The sequence below is a fragment of the Lissotriton helveticus genome, chromosome 3_1, assembly GCF_964261635.1.
Source record: "Lissotriton helveticus chromosome 3_1, aLisHel1.1, whole genome shotgun sequence".
NCBI lineage: Eukaryota > Metazoa > Chordata > Amphibia > Caudata > Salamandridae > Lissotriton > Lissotriton helveticus.
In genome coordinates, this window is record NC_136061.1 from 1,768,443,323 (window position 1) to 1,768,462,455 (window position 19,133).

The 19,133-nt window shown below is 43.3% G+C and overlaps 1 protein-coding gene across 3 annotated transcripts in view; it reads right to left on the reverse strand.

Annotated features, from left to right (window-relative positions):
• The window catches only part of MED18 (mediator complex subunit 18), a 116,318-nt gene that overhangs the window by 77,290 nt on the left and 19,895 nt on the right, over window positions 1-19,133 (reverse strand). For all 3 annotated transcript variants that reach the window (XM_078682600.1, XM_078682599.1, XM_078682601.1), the window contains exon 2: window positions 15,214-15,314. The gene's annotated coding sequence lies outside the window, so the exon portion shown is untranslated. The remainder of the gene's footprint in view (window positions 1-15,213; window positions 15,315-19,133) is intronic.

The window sequence follows — 19,133 nt, forward strand, 5'->3', positions numbered from 1 at the left end:
GGTTCTTCCACATACCTATCATTACACATATCACTGTGGAGACTTGAATATGACTGTAATCACACATTATCACTGTGGGGACCTAAACATCACTGTAATCGCACAATATCTCTGTGAGGACTTGTACATGACTATAATAATGCACTATCTCTGTGTGCTACCCATGTGCCTCCTATTAATCACAGACTATCTCTGTGGGGACCTGGGCATGTCTCTAATCATACTTCATCTCTGTGGGACCTGGGCATGTCTGTAGTTGCACACATTCTCTTTGGCAACCATGGTAATATTATAGTCACACACCATCTCTGTGGGGACCTCAACATCTCTATAGTCACACACTACCTCTGTGGGGACCTAGGCATGTCTATAATCACACACTATCTCTGTGGGGACCTGGGCATGTCTATAATTACACACTATCTATGTGGGGACCTCGACATATCTATATTCACACACTATCTCTGTGGGGACCTGGGCATGTCTATAATCACACACTATCTCTGTGGGGACCTTAACATCTCTATAATCACACACCATCTCTGTGGGGACCTGGGCATGTCTATAATCACACACTATCTCTGTGGGGACCTCAACATCTCTATAGTCACACACTACCTCTGTGGGGACCTGGGCATGTCTATAATCACACACTATCTCTGTGGGGACCTTAACATCTCTATAATCACACACCATCTCTGTGGGGACCTGGGCATGTCTATAATCACACACTATCTCTGTGGGGACCTCAACATCTCTATAGTCACACACTACCTCTGTGGGGACCTGGGCATGTCTATAATCACACACTATCTCTGTGGGGACCTGGGCATGTCTATAATCACACACTATCTCTGTGGGGACCTGGGCATGTCTATAATCACACACATTCTCTTTCGCAACCATGATAATATTATAGTCACAAACCACCTCTGTGGGGACATTGACACCTCTATAGTCACACACTACCTCCGTGGGGACCTGGGCATGTCTGTAATCACACACTATCTCTATGGGGACCTGGGCATGTGTATAATCACACACCATCTCTGTGGGGACTTGGGCATGTCCATAATCACACCCTATTTCTGTGAGGACTTCGACATCTCTATAATCACACGCTATCTCTGTGGGGACCGCAGCATCTCTATAATCACACACTATCTATGTGGGGAACTGGGCATGTCTATAGTCACACACCATCTCTGTGGGGACTTGAGCATTCCTGTAATTACACAAAAGCTCTGTTTTGGCTTGAACATCATCAGCTTTGCATTCTCTGCATGGGATTTTTTGTGAATACTGATAAGTAGTAAAGTTAGACTTATTTAAGTTTACATTGTTAAAACTGGAAAGTAGAAAAGTTTGATTTTTTGCCTTAGTTTACCATTGTGAATCAGACCCTATTTTAATGAGGACTTAAACACCATCATCTTTATGCACTGTCTCTGTGGGGACTTAAGCATGGCTATATTAACACACTATCTTTGTGGGGGCTTGGAAAAAACTAAAAAACTATAATAAAACACTATCTTTGTGGGGACTTGAACAGCACTATAAAAAAAAAATACCATCTCTGTGGGGACTTGAGCATTCCTGTAATTAAACGCAAGCTCTGCTTCCACTTGAAGCACCAGGGTCTAGACTTATTTGCATATAGCTGTGTATGAACTGGAGTGGTGAAGTGAGCTAAAGAATGATGATGGAGTCAATCCAGATCTGTGACTGGGGGTGAGTAACTAAAAAGTTTCAGCACTCTGTCCATCATCTCCTTGCAAACGCTTTGTTCGACCTGAGTTGGTAGTGTATGCTCAGACGTTGGTCCCTTGCTCACTTTGCAACTGGATTCAAGCTAGCCTATCTGATGAGGGGGTGTTACCCCGAAACCAGTCCCAGGATGCTTGTTTCTGGTCCAGGGAAGACCTCGTTGGACTGTTCCCATGAGGCACTGGGTCAAGACTGATTTGAATATAGCTGGGTCTGAACTGGGGTGACGAATTGAGCTAAAGAACAATAGTGGATTCAACCCAGATTTGCGACTGGGGGTGAGTGACTGAAAAGTTTCAGCACTCCATCCATCATCTCCTTATGTTTGCTTTGACTTGAACATCATCAGCTTCACATTCTCTGTACGAGGCTTTGTGAATATTGAAAAGTAGTTAAGTTTGACTTTGTCTAAGTTTACCTTTGTGAATCTGGCCCGTTTTTAATGAGGACTAAAACACAATCACCTTCATGCACTATCTCTGTGGGGACTTAAACATCGCTATAAAAGCACACTATCTTTGTGGGGACTTGAACAACACTCTAATAACGCACTATCTTTGTGGGGACTTGAACATCACTATAATAACACACCATCTCTGTGGGGACTTGAACATCTCCATGATAACACACTATCCCTGTGGGGACTGCAATATTGCTATAATAACACACTATATCTGTGGGGACTTGAACATCACTATAATAACCACCATCTCTGTGGGGGCTTGAACATCATTAGCTTCACACTCTTTATAATGGGATTTAAGCTTTGAATGTATACACTGTTTCTATGGAGACTTAAAGGCAATGATCTTCACCCAATATCTCTGTGGGGACTTGAACATCTATGTTGGCAAAAATTAAAGCAGCTAATCAAGCTCCGGGTTCCACTTGACCATATTCCTTGGTTCCATATGTTAATTTCTTTATGTGTTAGTACCTTTTTCTCCTAAGATGATTTTAAGCACTAATAAATAGGTTGAATACAGCTTTAAGTGTCTTTCTTTAAGCATGATATGATATTTTCTGGCACATTAACATAATCTGTCTGTAATGTACTCACCTAATATATACAGCAATTCATATATGAATAGATTATAATGTTTGTGTATATTGTTGATAAAATAAACATTTAGCCATGTGCCTTCGACTGTATTCAACCACAAATAGTGTTACGGACTAGGTCCCCACAAGGATGGTAGCACATGTTCAAGTCCCCACAAGGATGGTGCTGTGCGCACGATTAAATAACAATATCTTTGCAAATTTGAAGCAGGATCCTGTATAATGAATTTTTTCTTAACATTTTTCTGTTATTAGTGTATTTTAAAAACATTGGGAAAGGTTAGTCCCCACAAGGCTGGTATTCACACATAGTCCAAGGAAGGAAGGAAGGAAGGAAGGAAGGAAGGAAGGAAGGAAGGAAGGAAGGAAGGAAGGAAGGAAGGAAGGAAGGAAGGAAGGAAGGAAGGAAGGAAGGAAGGAAGGAAGGAAGGAAGGAAGGAAGGAAGGAAGGAAGAAGAGAGAGAGAGAGAGAGAGAGAGAGAGAGAGAGAGAGAGAGAGAGAGAGAGAGAGAGAGAGAGAGAGAGAGAGAGAGAGAGAGAGAGAATATGTGTGTGTATATGTGTGTGTATATATGTGTGTGTATGTGTGTGTGTATATGTGTGTGTGTATATGTATGTGTGTGTGTATGTGTGTGTGTGTCCCACAAGCCTCCCTGGCAACCAAACCTCCCTCTTCAACACACAGTGCAAACCCCGAGACAAACCATAAAACCCCCAACTGTGAACTCCCCCACCCAAGAGCAGCCCAGCAATGGCCAGCTACCAAACATGTAAAGTGAAAGCATTATCAGTAAAACACTACCTCCAGTAACCTGGTAGGAGCCAATCTGGGAGGGGTAGGCCATGCTGTAAAGTTTAAGCCAGTTCCGCACCAGCTCTACACTTACTCATCGTCCGGGCACATGCCCCCACTCACATGCAGCATCCAGAGCACCCATGATCTTGGGCCATAGAAGAAATACAAATAGGCAATACCCCCAAACTTGAACTTCCACCAACCCCATCCAACAATTCAAAAGCACTACAGTGGGCTCACAGCCTCCAGTCAGCCATTTCGCCAGCAAACCAGCATGTCAGATTAGATCATCCACTGATTGAGGAGTCCCCAAAGGCACGTCAGCACCATCCACTAGTGAAGTCCCGGACTCCGAGACCATCGATCTCCTGTCAGACGGGCTACCAGTGTCTAAGCCAGACTCCCTCAGTGCTGCAATTTCAGCCTCAGCCTGAAGTGCGGCGGCCCGCCCATGCTCAATCTGTGAAGGGGAACATTTCTTCAACAACCAGCCCCCTGGGGCCCTCCATGAGCGCTTCCGATGTCTATGTTTAGGTACTCCTGTTTTGGGTAGGGCCACCAGCAATCCCATGCCTTACCTGGATCATCACAGAAGTGAGAAGTCCACTCCAGTATACTTGTGAGTTTGACAGGGAACATCAAAGTATATTGCAAGCCTTGTTCCCCGAGGGCCTTCTTTACTTCCTGGAAGGAGGCACGCTTAGCCTGCACTGCACCCGAGAAGTTGGGGTACACAAATTCTTTACTATTGTCCTCTGTAAACGAGCCCCCTCGTATGCGCCTTCTGAAGTATGACATCTCCGTCTTTATAATTGAGTAACCTAGCCACCACAGGATGGGGTGGACGACTGGGTCAGAGTGGGCAGGCCGGTACTCTGTGGGCACATTCCAAGGCAAAGAAGGGAGTAAGATGATTCAGAGCAACATCTGACTGAAGCCAATGTTTGAGATATGTCACCATATCGACCCCCTTTGTACCTTTAGGAAGTCCAACTACCCGGATATTACTTTGGCAGTTGCGTCCTCCGCATCCTCTGCTCGGTGTTCCAAGTTGCGCACTAGGTGAGTCAAATCCATCATGCGGATAGACAGTGTCCGGTGCTCGAGCTGTAGCACACCCACAAATGTCTCCACTTCCTTAATCCAAACACCCACTTTGCGATGTGCAGCCTGCAGAAGATCTAAGCCCACCGAAACCACACTAATGACTTGCTGGAGGGTATCTTTGGTGTCTGCTAGGGCAGAAAGTATTTTATTGAGGTGGAGGTGTATAGAAGTCAGTTGGGCGCCTGTCCCCTCAGTCTCCACGGGTAGGGGTTGGGAAAGAGCTCCACCTTGCTGGGCTGGGTGCCCGCAATCTTGGCCCTCATCCCCATATATACAGTGTGGCCAAGCTCTTAAAGTTTGAGACTTCCAACCCCAAGTGTGGTCAGGCTGAGCTCAGGTAAGACACAAAAGTCACTTCCATGGGAGGAGAATACCGGAGCCCCTGAGTTCCAGTGAGCATACATTGCACCTGAAGAAAAGTAGCCACTGCACTGTACAAAAGATCAGCTCATCAACACAGAATAGCAGGAAGGCCAAGACGTTGGCACACAGGCAGAGACAGATTAGCAGACAACCGGGCTGAAAAGAGGCTAGCAAAGGATCTGGTTGCGCGATCTGTAAAAGGGTAACACAAGGCCTGAGCTTGGAACAGGTTTGGAGATCTAGGTTTAAAAGCGTTGTATAATTTTACAATGGTAGAACAGTAGACAGAGTGAAACGGGGGAAGGTTAGTTTACAAAGGGCAGAAGGACTATCACAGAAGAAGGAAGACTAGAAAACATAGACAAGGGTAGGAGTGTCACTAGGACAAGGAGTGAGATATTGGAATATAGAATCCAATAGCTAGACACTTTTACACAGTAAATTGATTGGGCAGAGTCGGTAAGCTAGATTTCTAAGAATGTTATCCACCCTTTCGATAGCTATAAGCAGGGTCACTGAAATTTTGTGATTTTGTGGCTTCAGCGTTTTCTACATACTTATGGATTTGTTGCATTGCCACATAATCCATGATGAGCTGTATAACCCTAAGAAATGTGCTTCTAGCTCAAACGGATCAAAAGTTACTAAAATGTTGGTAACGTATGTTGCCGCACAGTGGAAGGCCCATTGCAAAGGTTAAGGGGTAACCTTTCTGTTGCTTATTGGTTTTTTTTTCTGGCTTTTTTTTTTCTTTCTTTTGCCCTCCTCTTAATTAGCCGCCAACCACCATGCGTGTCTTACTCCGAGATACGAGGTGTTTACTGTTGCCCACTCGGTAACACTATTTCTGAAAATTGGTAGTAGATGGGCCTTAAGAAGTATAGGGAATAAGCAGGAGCTGGCCTGCACTTACTCCATCTTGGTATTAATAACCTGTAGGACCAACCATGGTACAAGGGAGGGGGCCTGGTCCTTGGAGTGATATGGCATAATCATAGGATCGGGGAAAAAAAAAACCAAAAAAAAAAAACCCTGGCAACTATTTCCACTGGACCAAAAGGTCCCAAAAAGCCACATTACGAGTACTGCAAGATCTAGTCATATCCATCTTAGATGTTTCATACATGGATGACAGCCAATTTGCGTGTGATGGTGCCGTATTTTCTATCCAGACTTTACATATCTGTCTCCTAGCCAGCAAAACTGCATAAAACAAGAGGGACCTTGCATAGCCGGTTATACTATCATCCCATCCAAAGATAATAAGGGGTAGTGTGATGGACACAGACATGTTTAAGATAGAATCTAGGGTTGCTTTCACTTCATCCCAGAACTGGGCTATGTAAGGGCAGTCCTTGAACATATGCACGTCCGAGGCCTCGATGTAGTTGCACTTATTGCATTTCTTGCCTCGGCTAAATTTAGACAGTTTCAAAGGTGAGAGGTATGCTCGATGTATAGTGAAGAAATGATTACGTCTCAGCCATGCTGGTTTAACAGTTTTGTATAGGAGTTTACAAGATCTTTTCCAAATTTCTATACTTTGGGTACCCACTTCTTCTCCCCACAATTCCTCCGGGAGAGTGAACTCTCCATCAGCCTCCTCTAGCAAATTCCAGTACCACTGTGTCACCTCTTCTTTACCCCCCCCTTGTCGTTCCACCAACTGTTGTTCTATATTACTACTCTCCCCAAATGTTACCCCTGTCCTACCCAAAGCTTTGACCCAACTATCTAATTGTATAAACTTCAATCTAGAAAACTCAGGGCCCAGCTGTTCCCGTAGCTCCTCCCACGACCTCAAGGACTTTCCTGCCAACAGTTCTCCCCATCTTGTTATTCCTCCATCCCTCACCGGAATTGCTAGTCTGTCTTTCAGACATAACGGCAAGCCCGTAGAGTCCCGGATAGGTGCATAGTTTGAGAAATACGGCAGACCTAGTCTTTTCCTTATCTGTAACCAGGCTTTTGCCTGGGACATAAGGATTTTTAACTTGACTTTTTTAAAGTATTTTTGGTCCCCGAATTTAAACACAAATCCGTCGGTTGGTAATGTAGCACCGACCAGCATGGCTTTAAACATTTCTCCAGCAGATGTGTTAGATGGTGATTTTAAAAGCATTCTGGAATGGGACAACTGAAAGGCCCATGCATAATACTGCAAATCCGGCAAGGCCAGCCCCCCCTTTTCCCTCCTCCTCCTCAACTTCTTCCATGCCACTCTCGCCAATTTATATTTCCAAATAAAGAAATTTATCTCTCTCTGGCACTTATCCAAAGTTTTACTGTCAAAGGCCAGAGGAATGGTGTTAAAAATAAATGTAAATTTAGGAAGGATGGACATCTTTATCAGACTCACTCTGCCTAATATAGTTAAGGGAAGATTGGACCAAGATTTTAACAGTTTTCTACACTCATTGTACACTCTCTCTAAGATGACTAGAGTGATGACTTCAACATCTTGAACCACCCGGATACCCAGATATCGCATTGAGTTGGTCACATCCAGCTGTAAGTTGGGGATATTCCATGCCATGATGTCAGTTTTACTAGCATTTATCTCGTACCCCGAGATGCGACCAACCTCTTCAGCCCTTTTAATAACCGCCGGGAATGATGTCTCCGGGTCAGATGTTAAAATAAGAATGTCGTCTGCATAGAGTGCGACCCGCCTCTCCCACTCCCCAAATCTGAATGATGGAATATTTTCATCTCCCCTTAAAATTTCTGCAAATGGTTCGATGTACAAATTGAAGAGGAGGGGAGAGAGCGGGCAGCCATGTCTCGTACCCCTCAAAATTTTAAAAGAGTCTGTCAATGCACCATTAATTAACAACCTTGCTGATGGGGCATTGTACATAAGGGATACGGGACGACAAAAATTCTCACCAAAGTAAAATTTCTTCAGAACTGCAGCTAGATAGGGCCAGTTGACCCTATCAAAGGCTTTAGTCGCGTCTAGGGTGAGTGTAGCCAATGGAAGTGAAAAGGTTGAAGCAATATCTATTGCCCCCACCAAATCGTACGTCAGGTCAGATAGCTGGCGCCCTTTGATGAATCCCCTCTGATCCTCATGTACGATTTCCCCTATTACTGAACCCAATCTAGCTGACATGATGGAAGCAAAGATCTTATAATCGCTGTTCAGTAATGATATCGGACAATAGGACCCACATAAAGTAGGGTCCTTTCCTGGCTTGGGAATCAATACTATGGTCGCCTCACCCCAAGATCTTGGGGGGACTTGCCCCTTCCGTAATATGCCATTGAAGAGGGCAGTCAGGGTAGGGGCGATGACATCTCCCAAGACGCGGTATAGTTCACCTGGTAGCCCGTCAGGATCTGCAGCCTTTCCATGCTTAAGTAGCCTGATAGCTTTCCTAACTTCGGCCTCAGATATATCCATCTCCATAGCTTCACTCTGTATTGATGAGAGAGACGGTAGGGCGATCTGGTCCAACCATGTATCCCTTACCAACTGATCGTCCGGGATATCTTCCCTATATATCCCTTCAAAAAACTCCCTAAAGGCAGTGCCTATCTCCTGATTAGAAATCCTGGCTGCGCTCTCACCTTCAACCTTGATTTCCCTAATGTAATTTTGGGCTTGATCTGCCTTAACCTTCCATGCCAATATGTTGCCCGCTGCCTCACCGAATTCAAAATGGGAGATCTTACTTGCCTCCCATCTCTTCGCGACTCTTTCTTGTAGTATGCTCTCTAATTGATTTTTCAATTCACCCAGATTTTTTTGATCGTCGGGTGATCCAAATGCAGCCCCAAGCCTCTGCTCAATCTTCTTCATTTCCAGCTCAAGATTATTAATCTTCCTTCGATACATACTATGTCGATAGGAGGCTCTGCTTGTTATGCATCCTCTCAGAAATGCTTTCAGAGACTCCCAAACCATATCAAGTGTTGTTGAATCTAAATTTACATCCAGAAATGAAGTTGTTTTGCTCACCAAATGCCTAAATTCTTCTTTTTCTAATACAATAGTGCGATCGAATGACCAAGATGGATGTTTGGTTTGAGCAACCGGTTTGAGAGCAAACGAAAGAGCTGAATGATCTGATAGGTAAGAGGGAAGATAGTCTATCCCAGAAAGGACATTTTTAAGACAATAACTAAATAGCGCGAAGTCGATTCTTGATTTATGTCTGTATTTTAGGTTCCTGTAGGAAACCCCTAATTTATTACCCGCCTTTTCTCTCCATAAGTCTGCCAGACCCAGCTGTGTCATTATTCCTTTAAGGGACTGTCTGGATTTGGAAGGCATGTAGGCTCTAGAGTTAATAGATTTGTCCACTTTTGGGTTAAGTACGATGTTAAAATCCCCGACCCAAATGATTGGAACTTGGGAGGACATCAGATGGTTCCTTATTGTCTCTAAGTAAGACGGATCATCAATATTAGGTCCATAGTATCCGACTAGATCACATACCCAACCGTCAATGGACATATTCACCAATAGCCATCTTCTGCTCTGATCTTCCTTATAATCTAGGATCTGAACCTTTGCTGATTTTTTGCATATTAGGAGTATCCCTCTTATATTGGCATTATGATCGGTGCTGATAAATTTGTCTATCCATCTTTGCCTTTTTAAAATAATATTGGCCTCAGCTTTTAAAAGATGTGATTCCTGGATGACAATGATCTGTGCGGGGAAATCTCGTAAATATTGTAGAATGTGCTCTCTTCTACCCCGCACTCGCAGACCATTGACATTCCATGACAGGAATTGAACAGAGGTCATCGTCTGGTATCAGTCTTCATTCACATTCCTTTCCACCTCGGAATTATTTTATTTTCCCAAAGTTGGCAGTATACCCTACTAGGGCACAAAACAAAACTTGGAAGGCCTGACTCCTGAGGATTTTTTGAGTTTTTTATTCTTATCCCCTCCCCCCCACACCCTCCTCCCCGCCCTTGAAGAACCCACCCATACTTACTCTGACCAGGTGTAAGGCCGGATTTGCGTCTTACAACACCCTTCCCTCCTGCACCGCTAGATCCCCATGGACCCCTCTAGAGCAAACATATGTGATTAGCTTTTTTTTTTTTTTTTTTTTAACTACTATTTTTGCATTTTCTCTTTCTTGTTTTTCACCCTTGAACTCTTTTCTATTTCTTTTATGTGTTACCCCTATTTTTATTTCCTTTTTTAAAAACATTTTTACTCTCTTTTCACTCCCTTCTCACCTACTCGACCTTTATGCTCGGCCCTAGCGTGTTCTAATCGCATTACAAATCACATTACAGGCCAGAACGTTAGATGACATGTGAAGAGGATAATGGTAGCACAATCGACTGATTTATCTTATCTTATCTATAGGTGGAGAGTATGTGGAACAAGACCCTACCCGCTGCAATCGTCCTGTGCTAAACTCGACCCTGAGAGTGACTACTAATGGACTCCAATAATTCATCGGCCTCCAAGGGGGATCTAACGTTATGCATTTTATTATTGTACATAACCCGCAAAAATGCGGGGAACCTCATCTGAACAGTTGCCCCGGCAGACCTGAACTTGTCCTTCCTCTGACCCAGTTCCCACTGTCTATCCAGAGTGGGTTTGGAAAGGTCAGAACGTACTTCGAAAGAGAAATCAGGGCCCTTTAGCGATTTTAATTTTAATGAGAGATTTAAAATCTTTTCTTTCAAAGAGTACGTAAGAAAATTAATCAAAATCTTCCTAGGCTTTGTTCTGCCAGGATTCAAGCGAAAGGGGTCGCGATGAATTAGTTATACGTCTTTGTCTAGCTCCTCAACAGATTCCTCGAGATTAAGGGAGTCCTTCAATATTTTAATTACAAAGGCCTTAAGGTCCCCCCCTTCCTTCCCCTCTGGTATCTTCAGGAGTCGCAGATTATTTCGCCGCGAATAGTTTTCCAAAGATTCGACTCTCTCTTTCATGGCATCTCCTTCCCTCCGTAGGTTTTGGATTTTTAATTCAGCTACTTCCAGGCTTGCCTTCAACACCCCTACGGAGCCCTCAAGTATTTCTGCCCCCTCACTCAACCCATCTACCTTCCTCTCCAACACCTCGCAAGATGCCCGAATGTCATTCTGGTTCGCCTTAGAAAGCAAGAAATCATTTCTAATTTCTTCTCTCATTGATGCTATTGACGCTGCGAGGGCTTCCAAAGCGCTCTCAGTTTTGGTTAACTATTCACTTTTAGCTCCTTTATCAGCTCCCTCCTCTAAGTTGATTGACTTTTCTTGACCTGTTGGGTTTTGCACGTTCGCAACATTATCTTCAGCAGTTATTGCTGGGAGAGGCGGTAACTCTGCCATATCTGGGGCCGATGTAGAAATTTTAGTCTTGCTTTTATCAGTGAAATTGCCAGAAAATGTAGGTGTACTCAGGAGGGATGTGGGTGATTGAGTACTCTTATCTGGGGTTTTGGCAGGTAGCAAGTCCAACACCTGGGGCAGAACTTTGAAGTATGAGCGTAATGAGGGGGTAATCTTACCAGTGACACTAGTAGAGCTTAAGATATTAGGTCCCTTATTTTTTTTGCCTTTAGCCTCAGCCTTACTACGAATTGCCCTTTGGTTGAGCCTAGAGCTTTCTAAGGCTGAGGTGGAGGATTCCGCTGATTCAGCTCCCTCTGTGATAGGGGATTCTGGGTCTTGTAGTTTCCTTCCAGTCTTTTGTTTCTTCCCCCGCTTCCCACCCCCACTCTTGGAGTTTGCTTTCCTGTTAGAGGTTTTATTATCGTTTATTTTAAATGTCTCCACGCCCCCACCAACTTCCTCAAACTCCCCCGTGGGATCCACTGTCACAGCAGAAGTACAACCGGACTTTCTCACCGCCTTTTTAAGTTTCTCCAAACCTCCTTCACCGCCGCTAAAGCAACCAGCTTGCCCCGAGGGAGTCCGCAACCACTGCTGCCCCTCACCCCCACCGCAGCCCAGCTTACCTCCGAGAAGCCCTCGAGCCGAACGACCTCAGCGGAGCTCCACGGCTGCTTTCTGCCACCGGCTCCACCGAGGCAGCGGGCCAAGAGGGAGGGGTCGGGGAACAGTGCCTTCTCCCCAGCACATCCACGAGTCTGCACAAACCGGCACAAGATGGCAGGAAAAAGACAAAGAGGTAGCTGAAGCAGAGCAGATGACGGGAGCCGCCACTAACCGCGCATCAGCACAAACCGTTTACTCGGCTCAAGGGTCCATTCGGCGCTCCAGAAGGGTAGCAGCACCGCGGTGCTTCAGAGGAACGGCGTCTGACGCGCGCGCCGCACTAGTCTGCAGCCGCCATGTTCTTCCTCCTTTCAAGCCTTCCTTTCTGTTGCTTATTGTTGTGTTTAGGTGTTAAACTGGTACTGATGAGATGCATTCACAAACAAGACCTAGACCACCACGGCATTAAATCGTAAACCACTTTATGGTGTACCATCATATGCAAATCATTTGCAAACCACTCCTCTCTTTTAATGAATGAGGTAGGAGGTACATCCAGGTTATGCCCTATTTAAAAACATCTGCCCAGTCCCATGGAAAAGTAGACAACAGTTGTAAGACAAACAAAACACACACTTAAGTGTCAAATTAAGACAGGTAGAAAAAAGTGTGTGTGAGCAAGATGGCGCCTCATGGGCGAACCACCAACGGGAACCTGGCAGGTACTCACCAGGATTGCCCTGCTCTCATCATTGGCACCATCAAGCTCAAAAGAAAGACTTGTGTCCAAAAAACAAACAAAACAGTGCTTGTGAAAGAATGCAGTGTGTGAAAACAGACAAAAACACAAAAATTTGTCAAACATCAAACATATAAAAGCCACACAAACAACACAAAGTTTACCTTTATTCTCTTAATTACGTGTTGGTTGCGGGAAGTTAAAAAAGAGAGGAAGGCTAATACCTATCTAGCCCTGCTCTACTTGCCGACATGTTTCATTGCCAATCCCAATTCAGGCAATTTCTTCAGGGCGTCACAGGTTAGGCCACTGCATTAGGACATACTTTGTCTTCACAACTGAAAGAACAAATAAAAACACACGACCATATGTATGTGTGATTGTCATCCTTCCTTTTTTTGAAAAAACCGAAACAGAAGGCTCCTACTAAAGCCTTCTGTTTGGGTTTTTTCAACTGTTGTCTACTTTTCCATGGGACTGGGCAGATGTTTTTAAATAGGGCATAACATGGATGTACCTCCTACCTCATTCATTAAAAGAGAGGAGTGGTTTGCAAATGATTTGCATATGATGGTACACCATAAAGTGGTTTACGATTTAATGCCGTGGTGGTCTAGGTCTTGTTTGTGAATACATAATTGAGTGGAGGGCGACCTATGACCATTGTTCCCTCTTTGCTCCTTGTTGTTAATTACTGATGAGATGCAACCTTTGCATAGATAGTGTTAAAACATAAAAATTACAAAATAATGAAGCAATACTATCTCCAAATGTACCACATTAAGACACATAATTTGCCTTTTCTTGACACATAATTTAGTCAAACGTGCTGCATAATTTGTTCTTCAGCGGTCGCATAATTACAGTGGCCCTGTCCTTAAGTCTCTTTCATATTGCCATTCGAATCTAACCTGTCCTCTCCTGATTTTTTCACAATCATACAAACCCCCGCCCGAAGGGCATTTCAGATTCCATACTCTTAGGTCAGAGACTCTGTTTTCGTTAACTTTAGGATTCTGATAAAGAACTAGAGTGCTAACTTACCTAGGGAAATGTGGCAGTAATGTGATACATAATGCTGGACAGACTAGCTTTAAAACGGGAAACATCATTCACAACGCAACTTTTACCACGCAGTGCCTTTACGACGCAACTATTACAACACATGTCATTACAACGCATAGCGCTGGGGGGCGGTCTAGGATAGGGAATAGATTTAATTTACTATCCAACACCTTCCCTACTATCCACAGGGACTGGAGTTGGAATAGTAAATTAAACTATTCACTATCCAGCACCCCTAAGCGCTATGCGTTGTAAAGGCATGCGTTGTAAAAACTGCGTTGTAAAGGCATGAGTGGTAAAAGCATGCGTTGTAATGTCATACATCCCTTTAAAACATGTGATCTGGTGGATAGTGTCATCATCGGGTCTTATCACTTGAGTGTCCTGTTCAACAACTATGGTCCTGATAAAAGCTGCGAGATCTGCAAGGGGGCAAATTTGCCAAAACATGTCGACCTGAGTACCAGGTGTTGTGAACTACTAATTTGCCTATATCAACATCAACATCAAATAGCTTTTAAGCATATCCAGTTTTTATGAAAACGTCTCATCATTTTAGACCCATGCTACTGTTGATACACAGACAGTCTCCCTCCTAGTGAAGGATGTAGTATCACTTGAAGAAGAGGACACTCAAGTGTTAAGACCCGATGATGATGATTTCCACCAGATCATGCAAGCAGAGATAAATATACACTGCAGGTTATGAAAGCGTGGTTGAGGGTCTCAAGAACCTGTATGGTTTTTGGTCAATATATGCAGGAAGATAACTGAACCTCTGCTTCCCCCTGCCTCTGTCTCGATTTAAACGATAGCTTTCAAAATGTCTAATATTCCTAGGCAGCAAAGATTCTAATCAAAGCAGGTACCAGGTTCCAGAAATAGGGGCGTCGGTAAAAACATATTCTGTGTGATGTTAGACAATAATCATTCGAATGTAATAACTAGGCAGCTGACAATTGGCCTATGTCGTCTGTGGCAACATTAGCCAAACCTTACTTTTAAATCGACAGCTTCACATGGAAATTACCTGAGCATCAATCTATACAACACTGCAGAACTATTTGTGATGTTCTCTCCTTCACTGCAAAGATAGCTCACCTCTGGGCACATGAACACATACTCATTTGTCCTTGGTAATGGTTAGCCCCCTCCAATGATATGCTTCTTTTATGTCCTCAATCAATATTCTCCCCATATTTTATGGTGTGCTCCGGTTGACTGGAGGACCTACCAATCTGAATGTGAGCTGTGTCTGGAATCCTGGTTTGGGGATTGCGACAATGAGTCGGTGACACAGACAAAGCCATGTGCAGTTTCCAAAGCACAGCAAAACATACTGAACAATGCAGTGCAAGAAAGTTTATGTAAAGAATGCGCGACACCAGGTCACAAAGAGACTTACCTTAAGACCAAATTCTGATTCCTTACTACGTGGTCCTGTTGACTTTTCTGCAGATTTTGCTCGGACGTTTTCGGTGGCAGCCTAGTTACAAACCTTTCAACCTAAGAATAAGAAAGCACTCGATTACAAGTTCTAGTAGGCACTTCTCACTCTAACATGAGTCTCCACTTAACCAGTAAACAATACCAGCCAGCATTAGAAATCCCTAAGAGCATATACACTTCGAAATACAGTTGAAAACTTGGCAATTTCCTAGATAACTGCACCACCCACAACCAGGAAAATGGCCCAGAAAACAGTCTCAACTCAAGCACAATCCTCAGCTTACAACCCACAAATTGCAAACAACTCAATCGGCAAACAGCTTTCAATATACAGGTAAGCTAAGAGGGGCTGACCTATGGTAAGTCATGCCACTATAAAGATATGCACTTCCATAGATAACTGTACTGGCCCAAAATAATACTAAAACCATAATATGCAATGGTCAGCAACAAACTGTAACTTATACGTCTTAAATTCACGTACGATATATCTACTATGAGGGTTGTCCATCGTCAGCACTGTACAGCCAAAACAAAACAGACATCACCAAAAGAACAAGCATGGAATAACGGGAAAGATCAGTCACACGTTGCTGGACAATTTGGAGGACTTTAATATAATCCACCACTGCAGGTCCTAAATATCTATACAATCTGACAGCTTCTTTGCATTTCACAAAGACACTCCGATATGGGATGAAAATTAAAATGTCCATCCCAACAGCACTCTCCAGTTCTCTCTCCCTCCAACCATGCCAACTCAGAACCACAACTATACACAAAATCTCAGAATGGACACACGGTCCAAATGGCATTTTATATGATATATTGCAGACTATCTCATATAAAATACCATAAAGGGGCCAGCCGAGCTGCTCAACAGTACCAGCATACTGAAAATCATAAAACTGTGCATATGTCTCTCACACTTCATCATCCAACACACTGCCACTCCTTGCATCGCATAAAACGATACCTCACTTCGGTGTAATGACGCAGGACATGGAAACACTTCCCACATAGGATCAACACAAAGAAAACATCCTTCCAACCACACACCCTACACGGTGTACCATGCTATTCATGAAGACAACCACTTCAGCGCCCCCTGTAGGTGTTGTAAGCACTATTTAAATGCTGTAATACAATACAGTAAACAAAGCATGCTACCATACAGTTACATTCTCTTCACCGTTTATAGAGCATTTGAGAGATAGTATTGGTAAATTAGAACATACAAATTCAAGCAAAAGGTGATCTGAAAGGATTCCCTTTATAAATAAAACTTCCTGAAGTTCTTGTCCTTGTACATAACATGAGACCCTTTTCAGAATTAACAGACAATAGCAGTTTGAAAAAACACTGGTTTATCGGATTAGTTGCAGCTTGCAATAAACTCACACTAAGTTTCAACTGGTATAAACAGGTTTAAATTGTTAAAACTATCTAACTAAGTAATACGTATTGTTTAACACCATAACGAAGGAGTAAGACCAAGGTGGTCTAGTAGAGATTTAAAGCTGGCAGGTTACAGTTACAAATAGCCAGCAATTTACAACTTTCGATAGTGCCCCCTACATACATGTCCCCTGGCAGTCGAGAGTATGCGCACGCGCATTTCTTTTTCACTATGGCTGTTTGGTCAGAAGACGCAACAGAAGGAGGAAGAGACTTCCCAGTGTACAGTAAACGAAAGCCTGGAGAGTGATTACTGCAGCTCACCACCATCCAAATGGGACTGGAGAGACTCCCAAGAACCACTGGTCCTGAGCAGAATGGGGTTGGGTTAAGGGGTCAGAGAGTCTACTGGGTGACTACAGATGCCCTCCAGTATATTTAAGCTGGTATCCTCGGTCCGTGGCAGTAACTTCATGGGGAATAACTTCACAAGGAAATTACTTTAAGACAGCTGAATTGTTTTCAGTATTGAAAGACCTCAAGATGCATAACCAATAAACTGCTAATCAAGGTAAATTTTCTTTAACTCTGATGGGCCCCATTAAGTCAAGAACATGTGAATGATCACACAAGGCTAATGGAAGTGGGGGCCTTGATATGAAACGCCTCTGCAAATGATGCATGCATTTTACAGGCTGTTTAGTAAGGTGTTATTTAGCAATCTTACCAATACACTTCCAGGCGAGGAAGAAGGACAGACTAATATGGAACTCTTCCCTCCTTCGGGGGACAAACAGCGTTGATGGTGAATGGTTCTTTTCAGGCCTTTTTGAACAGCTTCCAGTTCAGGGAGCTAGGCTGTGAAGCTCCCCTTCTATGCAAGGGCTCTAGTATCTCAATCCACAGCTATGAGGCTTCTTCCTTCAAAGCAGTTTTGGGCAACGCTTTAGCTGTGGGTGACATAATGACTGACACTTTTATTAAAACATCTGGGGCTGGTCTCTATGAAAGGTCTATGAAAAGGTACCAGAGCTTTGAAAAAAAAGTTCTTATGCACTGGTAGTCAGTTCAGTTGCATTCGGTGGTCAGAAACAGACGTATGACGAGGGAGTTTGAGTACCAGTCATGCTGCTGCAATCTGAACTACCTGCAGTCTGCTGATTAAGTATTTAGGTAAACCTTTTTTTATTTTGTTAATATGAACTGCAAGCACAATATTTTCGTATGCAAACAGCACAAGGGTCATGCAGAGAAATCATCACATACGAAAATTGCAACATAAAGTGAATATTATTACACAGCAGTAAGGCTCATAGGTATGTGGCCACACAAATTAGAGTTGAAACATAGGATGCCCAAAAACACACTAGGGCGACAGGAACTGGAATATAAAGGAAAGGTGAATACCTAAAGCATCATGGAGTGTCAAATAAAGAGGAAGTTATACATAGCATGACATGCATCGAAAACCTGAAGACAGCAGTGGAGGGACAATGCAAGTATTTAGGTAAATCTAGATAAAGACTTTTCCTGAATCAATCCTTGATGTTATAAGTGCATGCATCACTATTTTAGGGACCTCTGGTGGAAGAAAGTCAAGCAACTTCTTGAAATTACTTTTTCAATTAAAAACAAGTTCCTGCCACAGAAAGCATTTGCGAGTGAAAAACCAAGACCTCATCTAATTTCAATCCTAAATTCCTTGCTGCCATTTCCCATGGGAGGAGGGTTGGCTAAATCCTCTGGCCACCAGTCAGCGGCAGTGAATGCATTCATTCTTCCAAAAAGTACAAACTCCGCTTAATCTACATTACATTTTAAACGGCTAAGCTGCATTTATTCTATGACTTGAGTTAAGCATTCTCTAAAATGTTGTTCTGTCCCTGCAAAATGTTTGTCAAGGGATAAAATCAATTGGGTGTCATCAACATAAAACAGCAATCTTAACATTTTGACATCTGTGGACCCCTAAATGGGTCACTACCGGAAGTTGGGAACCCCCCGCCTAAGCAATTTCTCTGTTTAGACCCTCAAAACTATAAACCAAAATATATCAACAGTATAAACCAATCAAATAAATAATGAATTCATTTCTGTAATTCACAAGTAAAAAAAATATACAGGAATGTAAATGTAATTTTAATGGGAAGGTTGAAACTTTTCTAAATGTGTTATTATTTGTGAAAGACAAATCGATATGGTAGACTCGGTCATATCACTTCACCTTTTTTGCTCTGGAATCCCCGGGTGTCTCGTTTTCAAAAATGTATAGGTTTGCTAGGTTTCCCTAGGTGCTGGAAGAGTTAGGGTTCAAAATCTACACCTAGGCACTTTGCAAAAAAAGGGTGCGTTTTCACTGTGAAAATGTGGTGTCCACGTTGCATTTTGGCCGTTTCCTGTTGCGGGCACTAGGCCTACCCACACAAGTGAGGTACCATTTTTCTCTGAAGACTTTGGGGAACGCGGGGTGGGTGGAAT